Below are 8,670 nucleotides of genomic sequence, written 5' to 3' on the forward strand. Positions count from 1 at the left end.
AAGCAGGTCATGTGATTTCCATTGCTGTCCCCAACGCTGTATGCCATTGGTTGAAGCCATGGCTCACCATAACCTTCCTCGGACAGCTATGCCTTCAAAAACAGACTCTGGAATTGCACAGTTATTTATCTTGAGAAATGTAATCTGCCTTTGTTTTGCTCCTGACAACTCAGTGCAGGTTATACAAGGATAGGACTATGAAGTCATGTGTCATTATTTGTGCAATCTGTCTCTACAAACCCTTCTTGGGATGAATGGTCATGAAAGAACGTCCATGCAAAGAGATCATAGTAGATGACCTGTCTATGTAAGTCATTATTCCAAGGATCTGTTTAGAGTACGCCTACTGTGTGTGTGTGTGTGTGTGTGTGTGTGTGTGTGTATGTCTTAAACCATTAACCCTCGTGCTGCCTTCGGGTCACATGACCCAAAGGTTCATAACGAACCATCGTTGTGTTTACCCAATTTTACCCAATACAAAAACAAATTAAAATAATTTTCTTTTAACCTTTGCAATGTGGGGGGTCTGAGACAGCCTAGCTGTTAAAAGAAAATGCTTCACTTTGTCTTTGTATGCGGTAAATCTGTCGCAATACGACGGTGGGTCACAATGACTGATGGGTCAGAATGACCCGAAGATAACACAAGGGTTAAGGCAAGATTAAGTAATAATAATCTAGCTACTCTGTCATTTTTATTGTAGGGCATGAGGGCTATCATTTTCCAGAGAAATAAGCTTAATTAAAGTTCCATCGTTCATATGTGAGATTCAGAAGTGCTTCCTACAGTTAAATATCCCAAAAAACAAACAAAACAAAAAAAATAGATTTATTTTTCGACAACAAACAAAAAAGATTTGTGTTAAACAAATCCAATTATCAGGAAGGGTGTAGTGTCTAATACTTCCATTGTAGGTTGAGAGAACTTGGGTCTTGTGTTCTCTAGATTTCAGTAAGGCAGTGTATGGCTTGGACATGTCCAGCATCCATAACAACATGCTATGCTATGAAAATTATAGTGTATGGATCACGTTCTGTTTATATACATATAGATATACATATAATTACATTATATAATACATATAATTTCAGAAAACATAGAATCATAAGATATTTAAATGCAAGTCATTTTGTGTTCAGATTAGTAACACTTATAGGGAAATGCATTCCTTTAGGAGGCAGTGCTGTGCTGCTCTAGGTTCTCCACCAGGGTGCAACATAATTTCATAGTTTAAGTGATCAACACGGCGGTCTTGCATAGCAAGGAGTGTCAGTCCGAGGGTAAGTCTTCTTTTCTCTTGTCATCCAGTGGAAATAGGATAAGGAATGTGTGGCAAGTAATGGTGTGTTAGTGTGTGTGGTAAAGTTAGTCAGTTGGGTCAAGGCAAGTGCGTACCAGTCACACACACAAAGCCCATTAGTGTGACTTTGTGTCCCTAATCAACTAGCATACATTGGGACAGATGTGTGAATATACTTGTCCTCACATTCAATTAATTCAAACACGCAAGGACCCATCTTTCTTGTGTTAATACTGACATTGCAAGCTTAGTATTTGAAACTATTTTAGTGAGGGCACTATTTCATTTTTTAACATACATTTTTCTTGAATGAATGTAATCACAGGAAATGTTTCAATAAAAGTAGGTTTATGTACATGCAAACACTGAAGTTAAAGTTTTTTTCTGTAATTTGGTAGATCCATTGCCTGAGGGCCAGTGAGTCAGAGCCTTGTGCATGTCTCTGGCTTGCTAGCGTGTGCAGGCTTCTTTTATTTTCAGAGACACTATTTTTACTGTTGTCTCTATTGCACCTGCTGCCACACTCTGTTATCAAGGTGAGACAGGAACAAAGTGACTCTGGACGTCCCTCAAACTCAGTTTGTGTGTATGCGTGTGTGACTGTCAGTGTGTGTGTGTGTGTGTGTGTGTGTGTGTGATGACTGAAAGAGCTGTATATCTGTATGTTATGGATGTCTTATCTCACAGACAGTAGCCATCAGACACTGCTGTCCTGGGATGCATGAGTTAAACATTACCTCCATCCCTTCCTCAACTCACATTTTCCATCTCCACCAAAAGACCAAAAAGACTAACCCAGCTAACCCATTGGTTCAATGGGCCATTATTCTTTACAGTTCCAGGTGAAGGTAAATGGAGCAAAATGGGAGACATAATCTACTTAATGAAATAAATCTTTAGAGATGTGCATTACACACGTAAACTGTTCACAGTTTATGAGAGAGAGACTCACTGTGGCAGTGTCAGCTAAATCTCCATTTTGTTACTCATGGTATGGAGTTGTTTCTGTAGTTTCAATTGAGATGTGTTTTATTCAGTTATTTTACCTGAGAAACTTATTTGACATCTACAGGAGCCTCTAGAAGAGTCGGTTAAAATGAATGCAAACATTTCTAGAGAGTTCAGACAACTCACTCTCTCCGTTGCAAGTTTGTTTAGGAGATGTTTGTTTATGACGCATTGAGAGACTTTGCATTATGGTTATGGACTCCTATTTTATCATAACACTTCCAAACTCTAACTACCAATATTTCCACCCACGCACACGTATGTTAAGTTCACATCCAGTACTGACTGAAATTGGATGTGAATGTACAGGTGACAGAGCTGATAGATGTCGAATGATGTTGTTGGAATGCACAACAGGGATCAAAAGAAAAGCTGATCTAACAGCTACAGCTGTACTGCCTCCCTTGTCTTCTATCCACAACTGAACTCTGATCCTATTGGTTAACATGGGCCAGGATAGCGTGCATGCAGGCAAAAACAGGCCAGGGACCAGAAACACGTTGGAGTCTTATCATTACTGATAACCAGAGGGCTTTAGAGAGAAGGCCTTCAAGAAGCAGCACTGCTGAGAACAGGAATGTAGCCTAACCTGATTTGCGTGATCATAAAGTGCATTGAAGCGTGTGAATTGAATGTGACAGGAGTTGTTTTTTTGTTGAATTTATAGAAGCACTGCAGGAAGTGGACAGTGTCGTCACAGTTGTGCCATGTGTTGATACATAATGGTCTCCACATGGATGATACTGTCCAGGATAGAAAGGGTGTAGCGTAGGCCCAAATATTCTGTGTGTGTGTGTGAGTGAGTGTGTGTATGTGTGGTTTTCAGGTTAAGCACAGAGGTCTGGCCTGTGTGGGACCAGTCTCCCGTTGGCTACGCTACACTGACACTGAGGAGGGGGGGAGGAGAGGAGATCTATAAACCCTTCCCCTTTTAATAAGGACAACCAATAACATGTTGTATGCTGTTGGACAGTTGCCAATATATTTGACATACCCTAGCTTTCTAATGAATTCAAACTGAAACCACAGGGCCTCTGCTAACAATAATCATTGACTCTAAGTATCTGAATGTCCTAGACTCATAATCCAAATGGACATCCACAGATGATTTTAATTCCTAGGGATTATCTGCAATTTGCACTGTATCATCTCATGTCTGCATAGATAGAGGGTGAGAGATGGAGAGAGAGAGAGAGAAAGAGAGAGAGAGAGAGAGAGAGAGAGAGAGAGAAAGGAAAGGAAAGAGTGAGATGATGAGAGAGCCCAGGATGGACTGACTTGACTCAACCCCTGCTGTTGAGAGTAATGGTGGAGGACACAGCATTAGCATGTGCATTTAGTGTCCTGTGGAGACCACAGATTGAGATTATACCAGGTCACTTACTAGCAGTGTGTGACTGGACAGGCACCCTGCACACATCACTGCCAACTGAGACGCTGATGCAACAAACTAGCTTGAAACGTTTAACAAAACTGCAGTTTGAGTCAGTTCAAAATGTGTCTGACGTATCTGCATATTTTCATTTTACATCATCCCAAAGGCAGCATATTGGGAGAAGTAAGTGAATATGAAATGAAATTGACTCATATAATGACTCATGTAATAACGAGATGGCTTTCCTGTCTTTTGTGATGACCTCATATCTTTTTTTTTACAATTCATCTGCCTTTGCAAGGCCTGCTGACATTGCTCGTGGAGTAAAATAGCTTTTATTGTTTTTAACACTATGCTCTTTGCACATCAGGACTACCAGAACACGTGAACATACAGCATCTTAAGTAAGTAAGACTTTATTTATATAGCACATTTCATACAAGAATTGTAGCTCAAGGTGCACTTAACACACGAGTATATCTGTACTGCTGATGAACTTATTGTTCTGATTGCTTTGTTCTTTGCTTGTGTGGTATTGACTCCATGTTAAACTGTGTTTGAATATTTTGTTGTCTTCTGTAATTTTACATTTCTGGCTACTATGTCGATTTAACTTCCCTCTAACTAACTAACTTTCTAACGCAATCAGTTGTTCATGGTATTGTGGGTAACCTTGTAACTCTAAACATCACCATCTCTGAGGCACCTTCTCATCCATACTCAGTACCGGTCCTAGCACATCTGGCGCCCTAGGAGAAATGTATCAACAGAACCCCCCCCCCCCCCGGGAGCGCAAATCGTAGTTCCATCTCTGTCTCTGTCTCTGTCTCTGTCTCTCTCTCTCTCTCTCTCTCTCTCTCTCTCTCTCTCTCTCTCTCTCTCTCTCTCTCTCTCTCTCTCTCTCTCTCTCTGTCTCTCTCTCTCTCTCTCTCTCTCTCTCTATTCATGTTACGACCCCATGTCTCTCCTATCCCTTCCCCATCTTCTGAGCCTCCTGGGACATTGTGTTGGGACTGCATGGTCTGACGTCAGACAGCCCAGATTCATACACTGGTTCACCTGCTGCCTCACACGCAGCCCTCCAGCCTGCTGAGGACAGAGGAACTGTGAGGGCGCAGCAGGTAAGGGAGGTGTGCGTGTTGCATGTCCTTGAGTGTTTGTATGTGCGTGGTTGGGTACAGTTAGAGTGATGGTGCGTGGTTGGAGGGGATTGGGGGTGTGTGTTGTGACTTGTGAATAAGGCACCAAGATATTCCTGCCCCAGCAAGAGCTTTTAGGTATTGAGATGCTAATCACTGTGTTGATTTTTTTTTGAAAGAGGGAGAGTGATGGAAGAGTATTTTTTAAAGAATAAAAGATCGGTGAGTTAAAGGTGCGTGAGAAAAGAGAGATCAAATCTGGTTTGATGACCTAGATCAATTGCAGTTCAATTGCTTTAGCATTTTCCAACTCCCATTACATTCCCAATTCAAAAATGTTCCAATGAAAGAAAAAGAAACTTGTTTCTGTTCAAATCATTTGCATATCACCAGACTGCACTGTTCCCATATTGCAGACGACATTAGTTTTGGTACAGTGATCTGGGCAATTTGCACATTGGTATCAGTGTGTGGGTGTGTGTTTGTGTATCTACATGTTTATGTGTGTATGGCTATGTGTCTGCATGCATCGGTCTGCATGTTTGTGTGTGTCTTTCTCTGCAAGGGATTGTATGTTTGTGTGTCTGTATGTGTGTGTGGCTGTGTGTATGTCTCTGCTTCTCTGTAATTGGGTGTGTGTGTGTATGTGTGTGTGGTTGCGTGTGTGTTTGTGTACGATGCTCTCCTGGAAGCCTCTTGCTGTGGGGAAGGGGTTTGCCAGGCAGCACAAAGTGCTGGAGCATGAAACAAATCCTGGTCCAAACAGACGGGAGCCAGTGTCACAGGAAGTGATGTCATTACATTCTGCATCCAGACAGGAAGAAAGGATTCTTTATCCTCTCTAGTTTGGCAGAAGCAGCATAGTAATGTAAGAAAGTTTAAAAAAACGAGGATGGTTCCTGAATCCTGGACCTACAATATAATCCCACAAGGTGAGTGAGCAAGGGCATGCTTCAGGCAGCATCTTAAATATACACACACAGACACACTCACAGAATGTGTGTCCTGCACCATCTTTCTCATAAAGCATAGCTGCCAGCCCAGCATTTTAGCAAGTCTGAAGGTCTCTGCCATATCAGACATTGGAATATAATTCAATTATATAGAGTTCATCTCTGGTTTCAGCCTCTTCTTTCCTGGCTATTCTGGCTGCATTGTCTTGCACCTTGGGTGTGTGACACCATATCCCAACATAGTCAGCTCAGGACTTCATCCTGTAGTCAATAAATTCCTTTCTTTCTACCTTGAGATACTGTACAGTACTCCTGTTTACTACAGGAAGTTTGACAATGCTAATATCTTTTTTGATGAATGATGAAATGCAGACACCAAACTGTGCTTGCCAGAATAGACCGTTTGACTAGTGTTCGCTGTGATATCCTGTGGTCCACAGTAGACACACACACACATCGAGGTGTAGCACATGGCCCTTTTGAGCACAACCTCCACCAGAGCTCCCTGCTGCTTTTTCGAAACAAGACACAAAAGAAAACAACAACAAACATCATCATCATCATGCCCAGTCAGCTGCAGTTGTTTACCCACTATCACCTCCTTACTCCCTGTGGAAGGCTCTCCAGACTTCCCCGGGGCTGGAAAAATGAGGAGTCTCTGATTTGATATTTCAGGAGTTTGGGGAAGGGGGAGGCTTGGAGGAGGGGGGCTATGAACTAATGTTTTTACACACCTCCCGGGGTGGTGGTGATGTGTTTGTGTCATGGAAGTGGCATGCGCTTACATCCTAGTCTGTTTGTTTTGCGAAGGAGAAACCCTGTTACACAACAAGAACTCTCACAGTCCCTCACCCTTCCATTTCTTGTTCAACTCAGTTTTGGAAGTAAGGTACAGATAACATACAGATTATGTTGTGAGGTAAAACAAGGATTTCATGTCTAACCCGGAATAATCTAATTTGGGAAGTACTGTACTTTGAAAATCATTTCCTGTACACAAACTCTGTCACACCTGGATTAGGATGGAGGAGAAAAGCCCCTCAGAGAAAGATAAAAATCTCTCGGCTTCGCGCACACACACCTGAACACAGCTGCAGGCATGTCTGGTTGTCTCCCTGCATCAGCAACTCACACAACCTGAGCCTTGTTTTGTCACCTCATTTTTGTGTGTGGATGCAGCCTGCATGTGTTAATGAGTTAATGTGTATGTGTGTTTACTGAAATATACTTCATCATACACAGAGTCAATTGATGGATATTATGTAAGTTAGAGCACACAATCAACCGTGTTAAACCTTTAGTGAAGAGAGGGCATCTCATTCCCAATTCTCATTCCTAGCACTATTTTCTGAAACATTTTATGCTGTAGCTCAATAACATATAGTCTCTTTCAAATCTATGGTATGAAGGAGAAAGAAAGCAGAGTTGCCGTAGGGTGTGTACTGATGTTCTGTATAGTCTGGACACGGGGCACTATTCTCTGCTTAGGGCTGAGGTCAGCAAATACAGACAGTAGCACACACAAACACACAAATATAGACTCTCTTTCACACACACACACACACACAAACACACACACACACACACACACTTGGTGGTGAGACAGAAGCTGAGGTAAGCAGGCAAAGATAGTCTGAAAGCTCTGGCACACACAGATAGGGATTAACTCATACAAAATAGGGTATGTTTGTCACCATGCCAACAATACTGAGACATAATGGGGGTTATGGCAATGAATCCATATTTGGAGCTGTGCACAAATAAACGCGTACACACACACACAGTGTTAAAGCTGGAATCGTGTGACGAGTATCTGACATTCCCAGGAATGTTCCAGGAAGTAGGCTGGGAATGAGAATGAAAGTGAACATACACACGCACTTTGACCTATCACTTTATCTAATTCTCTGTCCAGCCCCTTAGCCCTTATCTTTCTACATATTTTTCCATCTCTCTATGTCCCCTTTGTAGTTGTTATCTCCCTCTATCTCACTCACTCTCTTCTACACAGTTCAGAAATCCTCGAGGTACTCATCTCGTTCTCTCTCTCTCACACGCGTACACAAACACATTCATCTCAGATTCTATCATTATCCACGCCCTGTGAACATATGGCTCGTATGAGTAATTCCTCTCAGTCTGTGTGGTTACCTTGTGTGACATCACCATCTAAATCTCCTCTTCCACTGCCAGCTTCAACCAGACCCAGAAGGGACTGAGTTACCTCTTCATTAAGTCCAAAACTGGAAACAGAAGTAAACGTGTCAAATCCACAGAACAGAAGTTCAAAAGCAGTGGGTTGAGATCATTTAAACTCAGGAGAAGAATGGCAGTCTCAATTCAATGTCAATTTAATGTGGCAGTGCAGTGTGTGGGTGCAATTAGATTAGCACTTTCTTGCATACATAATCCTTGTCTACACTGCTCTAATTCACAATATAAACACTCCGGTCTGGACCACAGTAGTACAATCTTTCATTCTGATAGGTCTTATGGAAAGTTTCTAAGTCTAACGTCACATGCTTCTTTTTCTTTCAGCTTCATTTCCTCCCTTTCACTCCATCCCTCTCTGACATCAACTGATGAGACGAGTACTGCGGGGGACACAGAGCAGATGGAGGATGTGAGCAGTAAACTGCGGGACCATGAACGTGTGTTTCTCTCACATACACAAATAACAAAGGGGCGCGTGGTGTGGAGAACTATTGTCGTTTCTTGGATCCTCACCGGAGGAACAGTCTTAGTCGACCACAATAAGAGACAACAAGGTCCAGATTGGTTTAACGTCAAAGATGGTGTAAATCCACAAAACCCAGACATGCATACTCAAACACACACACACAGATCCTGGTCAGCACCGTGAGGGTTCCAGGTGGAGCATACATGAGGTTTATT

This window comes from Osmerus eperlanus, chromosome 13, assembly GCF_963692335.1.
Source record: "Osmerus eperlanus chromosome 13, fOsmEpe2.1, whole genome shotgun sequence".
In the NCBI taxonomy this organism is placed as follows: Eukaryota; Metazoa; Chordata; class Actinopteri; order Osmeriformes; family Osmeridae; genus Osmerus; species Osmerus eperlanus.